General features: G+C 34.7%; 1 protein-coding gene across 1 annotated transcript in view; it reads left to right on the top strand.

Annotated features, from left to right (window-relative positions):
* Nucleotides 1-18,494, top strand: part of MTPN (myotrophin) — a 63,509-nt gene that overhangs the window by 12,871 nt on the left and 32,144 nt on the right. The gene's annotated exons all lie outside the window — the stretch shown is intronic.

The raw sequence follows: 18,494 nt of genomic DNA, 5'->3' as shown, positions 1-18,494 counted from the left end.
AAAATATATGATCAAACATAAAACTTATTTTGGGGGCTTCTCTGGTGGCGCAGTGGTTGAGAATCTGCCTGCCAATGCAGGGGACATGGGTTCGAGCCCTGGTCTGGGAAGACCCCACATGCCACAAAGCAACTAAGCCCATGAGCCACAACTACTGAGCCTGCGTGTCTGGAGCCTGTGCTCCACAACGGGAGAGGCTGTGACAGTGAGAGGCCCGCGCACCGCGATGAAGAGTGGCCCCCCTCGCCGCAACTGGAGAAAGCCCTCTTACAGAAATGAAGACCCAACACAGCCAAAAATAAATAAATAAATAAATTTATTTTAAAAAAAACTTATTTTGGGGATCAGCCTTTCCAAAAATATGATCTTTATGGTTTAAAGGTATTGAACTGTAAGGAAAAGCAAGGCATGGAAAGCCATGTACAGATAGGGGGAAGAGAGAAGAGAGGCTGAATGAAATTCTTTAAAAGAAAAAGTATAGTGTTTCTACAGTAAATTTGAACCTTTAGGCAAGAGGCCTAAAATTATTCTGAAAATTAGGAATCATTACTTATAAACATGCAAAGAGAAACTAATTTAGATCTTTAAACTGTGACAGGGAATTTTACAAAATCTTCTCAGCTATCAAAGGTCATCCATCACCAAAAACGTGCCGGAATTCTTCTCTTTCCGGCCCTAGTGCCAGTCGCGTGACCTGGCTTGATTTCCAACTCTAGGAGTGAAAGAGAAGGCTAGTTAGCACAGTTCTCACTGGTTCAGTCACAGTTCATTCATCAAATATCATTTGAGACCTACAGTGCTGGCCAGTGTATTCAGTAAGTCTTCTGAGGATGAGTTTTCTTTGGTAGGTTCAGATAAAAGGGTGTACAGGACAAACAACAAATAAGATAGATAGTTGTATGGGTTCTCAATAAATTATTTCTCTATTTAATACGTGACATATGAAAAGAACTTAGAAAGCAACTATACAAACGTGTTAAGAAAACATACAACTGTATAAAAAGAATAGACTGCTATAAGAGCCAAGAAGTCATATTTGGTTGCAATATAGAGGAGAGTGAACGCTATAGAACATCACATTCAAAATGGAAGATAATGAGAACAGAATGCTTTCTCTGAGTACTCACTCTATGCCAGGCATGGTCCCACGTAATAAATAAATATACATACAGATATGTATGAAATTTAATCCTCACATCTACCCAGGTAGGCCTTATCTCCGTTTTATAGTTAGGGAAATGGAAATTAAGTAACTTGCCTGCAATCCTACAACTAATGAGTGGAAGGATTGGATTTGATCTGACTCGTTCTAGAAGAGTATTCTTTCCACATCATTTGCAATGAAATGTTTCAGAACTACATGTGAAATACTAGATGGAAAAAAATGAAGATTAAGCATTACAGTAGGTAAAACACTGAGATCAAACCAGCAGAAGATAGGGAAGAACATACAAGTTTGAACGGATAAATAGAAATACAGGTTTTCAGAAAAAAGACCCCAGATTGGAAATAGATGGTCCCTACTCTTCTATTCAAAATTAATAAACCCAAATGAAGAGCAAGATACATGCTGGCTAAAATGATTAACTATGAAATTTTTTTTTTTTAGTCTATAAGCTTCTGGGCAAAATAACAATTTCCAAGGGGTTAAAAAAAAATCATCTTACCTTAGGTTATTTTCTATGATGGTACTGGAAAACAGTGAAATAAGCAGTTATGTCAGGAATAAAAGATATGAAGAAATATATTTAAGTTGTCATTCATGTATGATGGCGACAAAAAAACAATCTTAAGAAAATATATAACCCCCTTCCCACTCAGCAGATTTCTACAGAGGTCATGCCTGAAATTTTAGGGACTGAATTTTTCTTTCTCTTCCCTTCTCTCTTGCCCCCTCCTTTCCTCCCTTTCTCCCTCTCTCTCCTTATCATGGGATTATTTACAGATACAGTCTTTTTTTTTTTTTTTTCTTCTTTAAAAAATTTTTTTTTAAATTCATTTATTTATTTTTGGCTGTGTTGGGTCTTAGTTTCTGTACGAGGGCTTTCTCTAGTTGCGGCAAGCGGGGGCCACTCCCCATCGCAGTGCGCGGGCCTGTCACTATCGCAGCCTCTCTTGTTGTGGAGCATAGGCTCCAGACGCGCAGGCTCAGTAACTGTGGCCCACGGGCCCAGCTGCTCCGCGGCATGTGGAATCCTCCCAGACCAGGGCTCGAACCCATGTCCCCTGCATTAGCAGGCGGACTCTCAACCACTGCACCACCAGGGAAGCCCCAGATACAGTCTTTAAGAATATAAACCATAAACCATAAACCATTGGAACAGAATACAAGGGATTTCCCAGGCTACATAATATTTTTAGGAATTTATTCCAATTATGGAGCCATGAATTAGTTTCTTGAAATTGAAGCTACTTTTTGATCATACTAATCTTTTTTCCACATTGAGATACTGCTATAATGTTTTGGATGGATTTTCTTAATTTTGGTAGTTTTCATATAGAAATATGTATTTTGTTAAAATTGTAATTTTATACCACCAGTAAAAATTTTAATGCTTCACTATTTTCAATTAGAAAATGTCTAAATCTAATTGCTTTTAAACCTTTCAAAGAAGAAAAGTGTGCTTTTAATAAGTAAATCAACTATATAAAACTAATTTAAATGCCTGAAGTAGTCATTTTGAAAGAGAAAAACAACTTGAAAGTTCCATATAGATGTATAGATGGTATATATGGTAACATACCATAAGATTTGGGACCTTAATTATTGCAGGATTCCACTTTAAACGGTTTTTTTGTTAGTAAGAAAGATAGATGCTTAACACTTTAATGGATTAAAAATACTTATAAAGACTTACACATCTGTACTTAACATGTTGTGCACATTTTATTTCTTTGCCTTCTGTTAGTTCTGTGTGATGCTGCTAATAAGTAAATTAATGAAAATGAACCTATAATTTGAATACATACTTTCAGAACCTTGAATAGTCCTAGGTTAAGAGTCCCAGAGACAGAGATACATAATTATTTGTAAAATGGTGTTAAAAACACAGGACTTCATTTTATTTTGTAGCTCTCATCCTTAAACAAGGTATATGTGTTGTGTTTGTTTTTTACTGCAAACAATTTTTTTCTTTTTGGCCAGATTCTCAGCCATCACAACCATTGAAGTGTGTCAGAATTACTATCACTCATAGTAATTTTGTCAGTGAAAATAACCCTCATTTGGGAACATATCTGAGGTGACTGATCTGTTGGATATTAGAAGGTGATCACTTTGGTCAGGATCAGCCTAGTATGGATTTTTAACTAGTAATAAGAAACTATTGTTTAAAACATTTTAAAGTGTTTTATGAAGCTGTATCTTCATATATTACATTTATTAAACAGATGCTCATTAAATGATTATTTGTTATGGGTATCATTGTTCATTACTTTGAAATGAGTTCATATTTATAACATTGAGAGTTTGATGCATTTGGTGTGACAGAACTTTACTGTTAACTTTGTAGAAGCTATGTAGACTAAGAGCAAGCTGATTTTATTTTACACTCTTCTCAGACTTTCTACCTTTCTGTTGTGCCATCTATCTTTTTTCTGTATCGTAAAGTTTCATATAATATTATATGCAACTCTGGTACTGGTATTTATAACTCTGGTACTGGTTTTACCCACTAATGTCACCAATGCAGTAATATATGATTTTTCTTGGCAAAGTAATATCCTAAGGTAAGGACTTTTAACCTTGAGTGGCAGCGGGGGGAGGAGGACAGAGGGAGGGTCGTAGGAAAGGAAGGTCCATAGCATTCATCCAGTTCCCAAAAGGATCTGTCATCATAAAAATACTAAACACCCCAGTCTTACAGTCTTCTGAATTCTAAGTGGGGACAGTTAATACTTAGCTGTAACTGAATTATTGGGGACATTGACTCAACTGTATAGAATTTGTTAAATTTAATAGTGTTGCTGCATTCTACAATCCGTCAGGTGTCCAGTATTAATTTACATGCTGCACTACAAAATGGTCACATGTATGCTAATTTAATCTACTCTTTGTTAAGTAGCTTTTGAGGACACTGGTTTCTTGTGACAGTAGAGTATGTACTTACGCCTTAGAGCTCAGTTGCAGCAATGTGTTCATATCTTAGGGATCAAAGGAAGAGAATTGTTCGTTTCTTTTCACCTGAAGAAAAGCCTAAAAAAGTAGGAAAAGCCTAAAATAGTAGTTCTCTGCAGGAGCCAGATAACCATTTCATTTAGAAATATTTTAAAGAACACTATCCCATCTGAATGTTTATTATTCAAATGAACCTCATCCTGTGTAGTAGAGGCCTGTAAGAAGTACTGGATCTATAGTAACTATCTCCACCAAACTACACTTTTGAGATGCATTTTAAAAACGTTGCTATTAAGGATAGGAAATCTGAAACTATTAAAGATATGTTTTTATTCCATATTAAAGCCATATAGGAGAGTGGGGAAGGCAACGATTGAGAAAAACTAGGGGAAATCTAGTGAAAGGAAGAGTTAGACATCTAAAAAAATAGGAATACTAAGTAAACTATACTCTTCCTGATTTACTCTGTATTTGGATTGTGGGTGTTAGAGATAGAACACTTCCTATCATAAAGCCCCTTGAAATTTCTTTACTGGTGTACCTAACCGATTACCCTTTGTTTGCCTTAAACTTTTAGTAGCTGCGCTTGCAATGAAGTAGTAACAGCAGCCTACCAGAAGAAAATTTACTCTCTGGACCATATAAGTAATTCGACTAGTAATATCCCTAGAACACGGATAAAGCAAACCAGAGACCTAATTTTTTTTTCTTTTTTATTGAAGTATAGTTGATTTACAATGTTGTTTTAGCTTCAGGTGTACAGCAAAGTGATTCTTTTTTTTTATATATATATATAAATTTTTTTTCAATTCTTTTCCATTATAGGTTATTATAAGATATTGAATATAGTTCCTTGTGCTATACAGTAAATCCTTGTTGTTTATTTTATATATGGTAGTGTGAATATGTTAATCCCATACTCCTAATTTATCCCTAACCCCCCTTCCCCTTTGGTAACCGTAAGTTTGTTTTCTATGACTAGAGACCTAATTTTTGCACTGTGCTATAAAATAACAATAATCACAATATCCCAATGGCCACTGTTTAATGTGAGGTTGTTTACTGAGTGCTTGGTCTACATTTTTTTGTTTAATTGTCAGAAAATTTTGTTTTAAAAAAGACCATAAAAGACTCTTTTTGCAGATGAGGTAAATGAGACTTGAAGAAATTCAAGTAACTTGCCCAGGGTAACCAAGCTAGTAAATGGCAGAGCCAGAATTTATTTCTGGATCTGTTAGATTCCAGAAAGCACTCTTGTTCCATTACAGGAACATGAGTATTATTATTATTTTTAATTAAGGAGGGAGAGGAGGAATGGAGTTTGAATTTTTGTTTGACTTAGCACAAACTGCTGTCAAAAGAGAAACTTTTAGAACCACAGTGACCATAGTCCAGCTCATGCTGAGCAGGTTACAGGCCATTACTTGACCTGATGAACTTTGCCTTTTTTGTTCACTTCTGTATTTCTACCACTTAGAATAATGTATAGCTCATAGTGGGAGCTCATAAATATTTGTTGAATGAATGAATGACTAAATAAATGACTAGTGAATGAAAAACTCTTTAAAGCTTCAGGGTCTGATGAAAGATCTAGAGCTGTGTATACCAGGGTAAGAGGAGTTTATGTAGAAAGAGCTTGCCGCTATTCTCTATCCAGAAGGCAAAATCAAGATCAGATTAAGGAGTATCAGGTCAAGGTGAAAGTCATTGGTAAAATTTAGAGTCTAAATGACAGGAAAAGAAGAGCATCCAAAGTCTGAATAGGAAAGAGGGCATTAGCAGAGTCCAAGTGAACCAATTCACCTCCTTCTTGACGTTAGCAAACTGGCAGATAGGGTGTCTGAATAGGGAGGGGCGGGGGGAGTAACATCCTTACAGGATTTAACTCTTGTCACCCAGTGCATTAGGGGGGTTCTGTGTTCTCTGATACTTTTAACTACTTCTAAGGTGTAAGTAAGACAAAGGACAAGGAGATCAAATAAAAAAGATGCCAGGCCGCTTTGACTTAATCATGTAAAAAAGTGGTTCAGCATTTCAAGCTTCATAATTAAATAATAATTTAAGTCCTTGTAAGACTTCTTTACCTTTGGCACAGAATGTTGCTCTTTTTTTCCCCCTAATTTGTTATTCAAGAGGAAACAGTCAAATTGCTACACAAGACCACCAAAGCCAGGTATTAGTTTGCCAGTTTTGTTTAAAATGAAAGATGAATTCAGCAAGTACTTTGGCTCCTAGACTGATTCAAAATATTAAGACTTTTTTTTTTTTAATTAGCTTGGAGATTTTCTGCAGTTGGTGCTGTAATTGCTGTATATTGTTCTTAATTCTTTTCTTGCTTCTGTTCTGAATGTTCATTTTTATAAGGATATATATATTTTGAACAGTGTCAGGTTTGGGAACAATTATTCTAAAGGAAATATTGATGGATATATAATATATGTATATGTATATATATATTTATAAATATATATAAATATTGGGGGGTTTCTCAAGCATTAGGAACTCTAATGAACTCTTATTAACACTGATTTTTACAAAACTAGAAGGATAGATCTTTTTTTTTTTTTTAATTTATTTAATTTGTTTATTTTTGGCTGCACTGTGTCTTCGTGGCTGTGCGTGGGCTTTTTCTAGTTGCGGCGAGCGGGGACTACTCTTGGTTGCAGTGTGTGGGCTTCTCATTGTGGTGGCTTCTCTCGTTGCGGAGCACGGGCTTTAAGCGTGCGGGCTTCAGTAGTTGTGGCACGTGGACTCAATAGTTGTGGCTCGCGGGCTATAGAGCACAGGCTCAGTAGTTGTGGCACACAGGCTTAGTTGCTCCACGGCATGTGGGATCTTCCCGGACCAGGGCTCGAACCCGTGTCCCCTGCATTGACAGGCGGATTCTTAACCACTGCGCCACCAGGGAAGCCCAGAAGGATAGATCTTTGAAGTCAGATGTTCTGAGGTTAATTTTCTTAGGAAGCAAGATGGATTGAATGGTGTTTCTATACAGACTTTTTTATGGACTTTTAAATTTGTAAAGATTGTCATTACCTTTCAGCTAATATGAAAAGTTATCACAATTAGTGTACTTAAAATTTTTGTTGTTGTTTCAAGACTTAAGCAGAATTATAAATGTTTTCAAAATCTAATGTGAAGGAAAAAAATTGTGGCAGACTTTAAAAATCCATACTTTTAATTTAACTAACCATCTCACAAAAGCTCACTTGGTTTTTCACAGTTTTGGTTCTGTCTATAAGTAATATTCTTTAATATAATTAACATTTTTACCTTATTTTCAAAATAGTCTGTAATTCTAGTATTGAGTTCCTCTTTACTCCGTCAGTAATTTAGGACATTAAGTGTTGGTTTGGTTGTGTGTGTGTGTTTGTGTGTTGTTTTGTGTGTTATTTTTGTTGTTTGTTCCCTTGGTTTTTTTGTTCTGTTTTGTGTTTGTGCTAAAGCTTTTGGTACTAATTTTTAGTTTTATTGCATTGGGATTAGAGAATGGGTTCTATAAGCTCCTAAACTTGGGAATGTATTGAGGTTTTCTTCGGTCTATTATAAATGAGTTTTGTTAATACTCAGTGGAAATAGAATTGTAGTTTCCATAGAGTCGAGAGTTTGATATATATTAATTCAATCTCATTAATTATTAATCAAGCCCGGCTATATTCTTACCTGCCAAAGACTGAGATTATTATGATAGTCCCTCACTCCAGTGCTGTTTTTTTAATGTATACTTCATTTTGTTGATTCTTTCTTCCTCTTTCCTCAGCAATGGTTATAGGAGATTGATAGACTTTTTTTTTGAAGTATAGGTGCTGTACAATGTTATGTAAGTTACAGATGTACAATATAGTGAGTCACAATTTTAAAGGTTATACTCTATTTATAGTTATTATAAAATATTGGCTATATTCCCCATGTTGTACAGTTATCCTTGTAGCTTATTTTATACATAATAGTTTGTACCTCTTAATTCCTTACCCCTGTATTGCCCCTCCCCCCTTCCCTCTTCCCACTGGTAACCATTAGTTTGTTCTCTATGTCTGTGAGTGTGCTTCTCTTTTGTTATAGTCACTAGTTTGTTGTAGTTTTTAGATTCCACATATAAGTGATATCATAGAGTATTTGTCTTTTTCTGTCTGGCTTATTTTACTTAGCATAATGCCCTGCAAGTCTATCCATGATGCTGCAGATGGCAAAATTTCAGTCTTTTTTATGGCTGTGTAGTATTCTGTTGTGTGTGTGTGTGTGTGTGTGTATACACATATACATACACGCCACATCTTCTTTATCCATTCATCTGTCAGTGGACATTTAGGTTGTTTACATGTCTTGGCTATTGTAAATAGTGCTGCTATGAACATTGGGGTATGTGTGTCTTTTCAAATCAGTGTACTTGGTTTTTTTTGGATATATACCCAGGAGTGGAATTGCTGGGTTATATGGTAGTTCTGTTTTTATTGAGAAGCCTCCATACTGTTTTCCATGGTGGGTACACCAATTTACATTCCCACCAGCAGTGTACGAGGGTTCCCTTTTTTCCACATCCTCACCAACATTTGTTATTTACATTCTTTTTGATGATAGCCATTCTGACAGGTGTGAGGTGCAATCTTGTAGTGGTTTTGATTTGCATTTCCCTGATGATTAGTGATGTGTTTAGAATCTTTTCATGTGCCTGTTGGCCATCTGCATTTCCTCTTTGGAAAAATGTCTATTTGGTTCTTCTGCCCCGTTTTTAATAGGGTTGGGGTTTTTCTTTGTTTTGTTTTTTTTTAATGTTGAGTTGTGTACAACACTATTTTTGTCAGTCGTTTTCTTGATATTCTTCAGATAAAAATTCATGACTAACGTCTGCATTTTTAAAAATGTAAAATGAACATCTTTTTCCCATTTACTTTTCTTTGCCTTTAATTCTACTCTGTCATATATTAATATTACTCTTCTTAGTTTTTTAGATATATGTGCCTGATATATTTTTGCCCATTCTTTTATATTTTTCACATTTTCTCATATTACTTTGTTTCTTAGGTGTATTGCTCAATAACAGCTTCTAGTTGGATTTTTTGTTTGCTTTTCTTTTTTTTGTCATTTAACAAAATCCAAGATTCATTCTTTATCTTTGATAGATAAACCTATTCACATTTATTGATATAACTGATCAGTTTAAATTTTCTGCTTTTTAGACTTTGAATTCACTTTGTTTAAACTTGCTTTCATTTTGCCTTTTTTAGCTGTCAGAATTTATTTTCTTCTTTTTCTTACAAAAAGTTACTAGAACTTAAATTTCATCGGAAACAAAAAAATGTTTAGGTCTAGATTTTGCTAAGCAGTAGCCTTTGATTTTAGTTTTTCAAAACAAAAATACCTATCTTGCTTTAATCTATTATAAAAGTAATGCATGCTCATTTTTAAAAAATGTAATACTACTAAAATAAGAAAGTCTGAATATTCTCATAATCCTCTTCTCTAAAGGTAACTACTAATAAATTTGTTGTACGTATTCTCTGAAATTTTATGATTATGTATAAGCATATTTTTCTAAGTTTTGAAATAAATAGGATCGTACCTGCTTTACTGACTCAATAACATGGTCATCTTGCATTTCAACAATACAGAACTTGTGTGAGTTACCTTCTCTGTGCCTTAGTTTCCTTGTACAAGAACAGTAGTACTAGCTTCCTAAGGCTTTTGTGATAATTAAGTGAATTAATACCTGAAAAGTACTTGTAACAGTGCGTGCCACATGGTAAGCATTCAAGGAGTATAAGCCACTCTTCATTTTCATTTTGAGTGATTCCACATAGTATTTCATGGAGGTTTTGCCATCATTTATTTAAAAGCCTCCCATGTACAGCATTTAGTTGTCAGTGTGTCACTTAATAAGACCTTGTGTCCGACAATCTAGTAGGCTTTTTATTTCCTCACCTACTTTCTACTTTATATAAATGTGTGATTGTTTATACTTGTTAAATTGTATATCTGCTCTCTCAAGACTTATTTTTTAATCATATATGCTTAAGTAAAGGCTCACTTAATTTTACTTTTCATTATTAATTCTTTTATGCCAGAACTCCCCATTCTTGTGTTCTAATTTTGAATTCCTCTCTTTTGTTTCACTGGAGCAACAGTTCTCAGAGTATTGTAGATCTCCAGGGGCCCCAGAGACCTTTTCAATGAGGTCAAAACTCTTTTCATAATACTATTAAGACTTTATTTTTTCTTTTGATTGTGATCATACTTTTATTGATGGTGCAAAAGCAAAGGCGAGTAAAACTGCTGTGTGAATCAAGGCAGTGGCACCAAACTGTATGACTGCTAGTCATTGTGAACTTTACCTACACACATGTGTAGTTTAAAAATATCCCCTTGATGAAGATGAATAATAATTCACTTCTACTAAATCTTGATTGTGGAGTACACATCTTTAGTATTCTGTGTGAAGAAATGGAAAGTGTTCATAAAGTACTTCTACATTCGTTGGAGTTAACAGCTTGCACTAGCTGCTTTTTTTATGAAACACCATTTAAAAAAAAAAAACCCACTGACAACTTATAAATTCAGTTATTCAGACTTGGGTATGTGGCAGATATTGTCTTGAAAATGAATTTAGTGAGACTGTCAGTTCAAGGAAAACAGCTGATAATTTTTATTGCCAAAGACAAAATTCAAGCTTTAAGAGAAAATTCAAATTTGGAACATTTATATCTGCCATTTTGAGTTTGACAGCTTCCCAGTATTTAAAGACTTTTCCAGTGAGATCTGAAATGATATCAATGAATGTGATGTTTTGATATTGTATAAAGAAATTTGTCAACATTTGGAAGATCTGCATAACTCAGTAAACCAATATATTCTAAATTACCAATGCATGAGATTACAGAATCATGCTGCATGGATAAAAGAGCTATTCAGAGTGTAAGTAGATGGATGGATTTTAATGTAACAGAGTATGCTACATTAAATACATTTAATGTATTTATGAGTATGAATAAATACATTAAATAAATAAATACAGAGTATGTTACATTTTAATGTAACAGAGTATGAAGTTCGTTGATACAATTTCAGATTCCACATTGTAAATAACCTTTAACAAACTACCACTTGTTGAGTTTTTAATATAGTGTCAAAGAAGAATATCCATAATTGACTGAAAAGACTTAAAATTTTTTTTACTTGTTCAACTACATATCTGTGGGAGGCCAAATTTTCTTCATATATTTCAGCCAAAACAGTATGTCAAAACAAATTGAATGTGGAAGCAGATATTAGAATTCAGTTGTCTTCTATTGAAGCGAACATTTTAAAAATTTACCAAAAAAATTGGGTCGGCCAAAAAGTTCATTCAGTTTTAAGTAAAAATAAAAGGCATATTTTTCATTTTCTCAGAGAACTTTATTGAACAACGTGTTCGCTAACCAAACGAACTTTTTGGCCAACCCAATATAATACAGTGCCATCCTCCTCAGTTTTGGGATGGGGGAAGTATAGTTATTTTTTATTAAAATTTCATTTGTTAACATGTAATGTCTTTTGTTATTTCTAAATGAATTAATAAACACTTAAAAGGCTTTCTAATTTCAAATTGGATCAGTACCTATAGGTATAACCCATATTTTTAAAAAAAGAAAACCCTGGGATCCTGAGACTATAATGTTGGAGAATTAACTGCACTAGAAGTCTAAGGTTCCCCTCACGTTTGCCTCCCTCTCTCAAGGGAGCACGGGTGACATACCTGCTGATTTGCTAATACCCAAGACTGCCTTTACACATGAATATTGATTTGCATAATTTATTCTTTCCAAACTGCAAATCAGAAATTCTCAACCTTCTGCCTAGTCCAACACCTCACACATTTCCCATTAGTATAAGTGTCAGTAACTCTCCTCAGGGGATTATACCTGATACCCAAGCCTCCTCCAGATATTATTGTAGATAGTTTCTCCCTCTTCTTTAGAATTCAGTGTTGTAGGGAGGTCAAAAATAAGAGATCGGGCTAATTTAATTTTCTTTCCTGTTAATGTATTTTTTACTTTTTGTTAGTTTTTGTTTTATTCTTATAAAAGAGAAATTGTAAAGCTATATTAATGGAGGGGATCTATTCAGTTTTGTCTGTAATCTAATGAGCTTTTATGATCTGTAGGCTCAGGTCTTTCTTGAGCTCAAAAAAAATTTACTTTTATAACTAGTTCAGTTCCCTTTGTTCTGGTTCTGTATTATTTATAGGTTTGAACTTTAGTTACACCATTCATCTTCTTTTTAAAATTATATTTATTTCTTTGTTTATCAGCTCCGTATTCTGGGTAATTTTCTTAGGCTTGTTCTCAATTCTTTATTTAATTAAATTTTCTTAATTTGAGTAGTGCTGCCCAACTCTACTGACTTTGGTACAGATTTTAATTTTGCAATTGCAATTTTAATTTCCTTGCTATATTTTACTCTCTCAGCCAGTTTCCTTTTCCTATCAGCTGGCATCTCAGTTGTTCACTTTGTATGTTTGCCTGTTTTCTTCTTAAAATACCTTTTTCATAGAAACCATGTCTTTTGGAATCCATTTTGGTAACTCTGTGCTTTCTAAAATTGTTTCTTGAGTTTTCAGTATGATATTCCTTTTCTTTTGCTATATGATTAGCTTTCATACAACCCCATATTGTTTTTCTTCTGGTACTTACTTTTTTTTTTTGGCCACGCCATGCGGCATGTGGAATCTTAGTTCCTCAACCAGGGATTGAACCCTTCCCCCCCGCGTGCCGCAGTGGAAGCGCAGAGTATTAACCACTGGACTGCCAGGAAAGTCCCAGTTACTCACCTATTAAAGAGGGAAAGCTATCCAGATTCAGGGTTGTGAACAGATAGGATGTGAGGATTGCTTCTGACCATACTTATCACCTGCATATGTGCTAGAAGAATTCTAGTTTGGGGTGTCTTTGTTGGCCTGATGTGAGATCTTCTATACTCTCTATTGCCTGCTTCTAATACACTATGTAAAAAATTCTGTCTTAAGGCAGGAATGTGCCTATGTCTCTCTGACTCTGTCTCTGCTTAAGATGATCCTTTGTGGGTAGAGAAATAGTGGGTCACTTTTTTTCCCTCTGACCAGAGCAGACCCTGCAGGTAAGAATGAATATGCAAGTAGTTGGCCAATATGCTTGGTTTTCTGAGCTTTTTAGGGTAGTCTTTTTCTGTCTGTTTTCACAGAAGTTAGGACAGGCGTATCAGGGAATGTTTCCCTGAGAATATATTACTTATACTAGAGTTCAGTTTGCTTTCCTTTTAAGTCTGTGAACATAAAATTCAGATGATGTCAGAACTTCCAAACATTTAGTATTAGCATTAGGGTTTAACTTATTTAATATTTCATTATATAAAAATCATATAAAATAACATTTAAAGTATGAAAATTCTATTTAATTTTTGAACTAAAATTAATTGATGGCACACTCACCCAAATTTCATAAGAATAATATCAACAGGTCCTACTTTCCATGAATTTCACCATATTATGTTCTCCAAATCCAGCATAATTTAATTCTGTACTTCACATTTTAGCATCTTGATCCAGTCATTTATTAGTTTCTGTAGCAAAGCCAGGCATAGGCAATGACTGTTAGTGTTTTTACAAAGCATATAATCAACCCATAACCCCTTTCCCCACTCACCAAGGCAAAGTAGTAAGACTTTATTTTCTATTTTGTGACCTGATTTCAGACATGTTAAAAATACAGGAAAATATGTGCTTTGGAATTTATGAAATATGATATTGTTATGTTCTGTAAAATAAGAACTTTAATATTATAGGGTATTTGGTATTAACCTACATGTCCAGAATTAGGAGAATATTTAAGTAAACTGGCACATCTATTTGACAGAATATTATGTGGCTTTCAAGAATGATAGCAAGATATTTCATATATTAAATAATAGTGTGATTATAACTTTTTCAAGCAACTACTTTCATAGAAAAAAATTAAACAGAAGTACAGCAAGGTAGTAATAATGGTCATATTTTGGATTGCAGGATTCACTAGAAGAAACATCTCTTATTTTTCAAATTTTATTTATTGATCATGTTACTTTTTAAGTGTGTGTGTATGTTAGCAGTAGGGTTGTTTGTAACACTTACAAAGAGATCATTTAGACCTAAGTCCTGCCATACTAATTTCCATTTTTGCAGTTCCTAGACTGTTAGATAAAGGAACTCTCAAGCATTTCATTGAAATTTGGATGTTTTAATGATATGCTTGGGGGCATATGGGAAAGGATAGTTAGATGAGAGTGTGATGAACTAGATTTAAGACTGCTTGAACAGTAGTACCCAAACAAATACACTACCTATCTCTTTATGTAGCAAACTGAAGGAAGTTTCCTGACACTGGTGGGGCTCATTCCCTAGTCTTATTTAATTTTAATGTCTTTAGGTGACCATAATGAAGATAGGTGAGATGCAACTGGAGGGAGGGGCAGATGAGGACTAACAAATTCCTTTTAATAAGACTCTAGAAAGAAAGAACTTGGCAGCCTGGAAAAATAAGATGACCATTTTAAGATGCAATTTAGTAGCAGTTAATGTAATGGCCCTCCATGTATACTCAAAAAGTCAGTAATTCAAGTTCAGGATAACAGCAAGTCGTATAGAAAAGATTTCATTTTAGTTACCATGTCATCTGACTGCTAAACAATTAATAATCTAACATGAAAATAGGGACTGCTTGTTCCATGTGTCCCCAGAGGATAGGATCAGAACCTGTAAACAGTGAATTTTCCAGCATTTAAATAAGGAATAGACTGATTTGTAAGGTCTTGAATTGCCTTTCATTAGAGGGATTCAGTTATGTGTTGGGCATACACAAGCAGGGATTCAAACGCAATATGGGTGGTTGAATTAGATGACAGAATCCTTTCCAACAATGAGATTATGTGGCTTTCAGACACTCTTAACAATGTTTTTTAAATACCTCTTTATATTTGTTTTGTATATATGTTTTGGTAAACAACAGGTTACATAATATGACAAAGATGGTATAAATGATTACACTAATTCTTTAAATTGGACTTTTATGCACAAGTCACCCACAGACATTGTAGACAATATATATAAGTAAGGCATTGTCCTTTATTTAATGGAGTTATATCATTGAAATACATAAATAACAAATACCTAATTAAATAAATGTAAATGTAGTAAGAGACATATAAATAAGAACTATGAGGATTAAAAGGAGGGAATTATATATCAAGAGTATAGTGGGCAGGGGGCAGGGAGAGTATCAGGTAAAATTTTGAGAGAGAAAATAGATCTTGAAGGGTAAGTGGAATTTCAGTACACCAAGACATGAGTGGAAGTGGGGTGACCATGGCAAAGAAAGGCGACATCATGAAGTTTTCCAGATGTGGGAAAGCGCTGGTGTGTTGGGAGCGCAATGTTTGAGAGTAAAAAAGCCAGAGTAGTAAGTTGGTGTTGAATTGAGGATGAGTTGAGTATCATGGTGAGGATTTTCTATTCAACAGAAGGGAGCAGTTGAAATTTTTTTGCATGAGGAAGAGTTGTGATCAGTGTTACTCTTTAGGAACTTTAATTTACTTGATTTACATTTGTTGAATTGTTGAAGGTCAGAAAATTGAGTGGAAAACTATTCAAATGAGAACTGTTGAGGCCTCTAATGATAACAATATTGGTTGACATTTATTGAGTGCTCACTGTACAGGTACATTATGTTATTTCAGTGAAGACTCAAAACAGCACTGTATAGTAGATGCTTTCCAAATGAGCACCTCTTGGATTTCCAGTTGGCCTATGAGAATTCCATACACCGTAATATATCAGTTAATTTCTCCAGGCACCATTCTCGCATATGCATACCTCCACACTCTTCAAATCAGTAGACACCCTGTTGAATACAGTTATTTCTTAATTTAGCATTTTATACTATGCTATTATAATCAGCAATCAAAACAAATTTTTATTGAGGTTTAAAAATACCATATTTGGAATTATGGTAGAAATGAAAAAGTGTAAGATGTAGTTTCTGACCCCTAAGGACCTTTAAAATCTAATTAACAACACAAGATATAAATACATGAAAAACTAAATGGCAGTAAAAGATGAATTGCCCACACACTAACACTAAGTTATTGAAAATTCTCTTCATTAAGGCCCTTCTGTATTTTGTAGTACTCAACTAAATGGCATTCATTTATTTGCATGCTAGCTTCCCAAGAAGGCAGCAAATTCTTTGAGTCAGAGCTGGGCCTTTCTATTTTATCCCAAGCAAGTAGCAGCACAGTGCCTAACTTATGGTAGGCTCGGTAAGTATTTGTTGAATTAAATTAATTGTAAATAGTATATCTTTTTCAAATACCGTATTTCATCTTTTTTAGATCCATGCCTACTTTTGTTAGTAAAACAACTTAAAGTAATAATAGATTTGAAAGAAAAAATTTTTAACTTTGAAATGTATGTATATATTTTTTACATTGTTCATGTTGTTGTATTAAATCTTCTTTCTTGATCCAACTTTTGTGGAAAGTTAAATGTACGTACTGTAGCAACCATTTTCAGCATCCAGTCTCTTGAACTACTTTGTTTTCATGGCCAGAAGTACAGAAACACCTATTTCTCTGGTCTAGAATATAAGAGGGGGCGGGGGGAACAATTATTCCCAGATGCATTTAACCATAAAAGTAAGCTAACTATAAAAGACTTTAAGGGCTTCCCTGGTGGCGCAGTGGTTGAGAGTCCGCCTGCCAATGCAGGGGGCACGGGTTCAAGCCCTGGTCTGGGAGGATCCCACATGCCGCGGAGTGACTGGGCCCGTGAGCCACAATTGCTGAGCCTGCGCGTCTGGAGCCTGTGCTCCGCAACAAGAGAGGCCGCGACGGTGAGAGGCCCACGCACCGCGATGAGGAGTGGCCCCCGCTTGCCGCAACTGGAAAAAGCCCTCGCACAGAAAGGAAGACCCAACACAGCCGTAAATAAATAAATAAATAAAATTAAAAAAAAAAAAAAAGACTTTAGAGGTCATCTCCTCCAGCCACAGATATTTCAGTGAGGAAACTAAGGTCTTCCAAGCTTCTTACTTCCCCATTGTGGGCAGTAGCAGAGGTAACTTAGAGCCGAGGGCTTCTGTCTGGTGTTCTTTCCACCGTTTAATACTACTTCTCTTCATAAAGTAGAAAACTAGGCAGTGAACGTTAGAGGAAGGGGTTCCTAACCTCTCAAGGGTCATGGCCCCCTTTGAGAATCTGATGAAAAGTGGCATGGACTCTTTACCTAGAAAATTTATGCACACATGAAGAATTAGTAAGCTTTTTGAAAGTCTGTTCACTCATTGCCTGGTGGTCTGTAGATCTCAAGAGGAAAGGTACACAAATTAGCATACTATATTCATGGCATCAGAAATAGATGAGACTGAATTAAATTGTACTGTGCTCTTCAATAGTCAGCTTATGGTCTTCCAAGGAGTTACTCTAAGCCATAGAGTACACATGGCCCAAATTCCTGAAGCATCCTTGGGCAAAACCCATAGCAGTAGCTATGGGTTTTGAGCTGTGGCTTTTTATATTAAAACAAACAAAACATACATATGTATATATGATACATGCATATTTGTGCAGATATATTTGAATGAATTTTTAATTTGTTTAGGATTCTGCTTTCAGACTCAGAGAAGCATATATTTTCTATCCTTTGCTATTTGGAGTACTTCAATGAAAAAGTTTGAAAAGTACTGGGTAGAGAGTTAGTAGGGCAGGTTATTTTATATTTTTGTGAGTGTATTAGATAGACAGATAGATCATAGATAGGAATTCATACATATTTTGTCAAATTAGTTAATCAGTGAAGAGTAAAGTTCTTGTGGGCAGAGACCCACAATTCCACTTTCTTGTACCCTTAGCATGCCTAGCACAAGGCTAGGAACATGGTTTCTCAGTAAATGCTAGTTGATTTATTGATATTAAAATAGAACTAGATCACTGTAACAATACATTTCTAGTCAGATAAGAGAATTTATCAGTATAGTTGAGGCTCATGGTTATTTAGAGCAATGGTACTTGAGAAGTAAAAAAAACATGACCAGCTTTCTCAAATGCCAATAATGTCATTATTGAGGAGCATCAGGAATCAACACATCCTAAAGCATTCATTCATGGTCACTATAGTGGTTCTGGATAGAGTATATTAATTTAAACTACTCACCAGAAAATATCATGAAACAGTATTATTTCATATCTCCAATATTACATATATATGTTATATATACATATATAACATATCTGGAATATATCATACTTAGAAAAAAATTAAAATAGTGTCAAAACAACTTTCTTGGTACAAGAAAAATATGGTAAAAAGTACAATTTTAATGTAATAAAAATCTGTTGT

This window comes from Eschrichtius robustus, chromosome 8, assembly GCF_028021215.1.
Source record: "Eschrichtius robustus isolate mEscRob2 chromosome 8, mEscRob2.pri, whole genome shotgun sequence".
Lineage (NCBI taxonomy): Eukaryota > Metazoa > Chordata > Mammalia > Artiodactyla > Eschrichtiidae > Eschrichtius > Eschrichtius robustus.
This window is presented reverse-complemented; position numbering and strand designations above follow the sequence as displayed.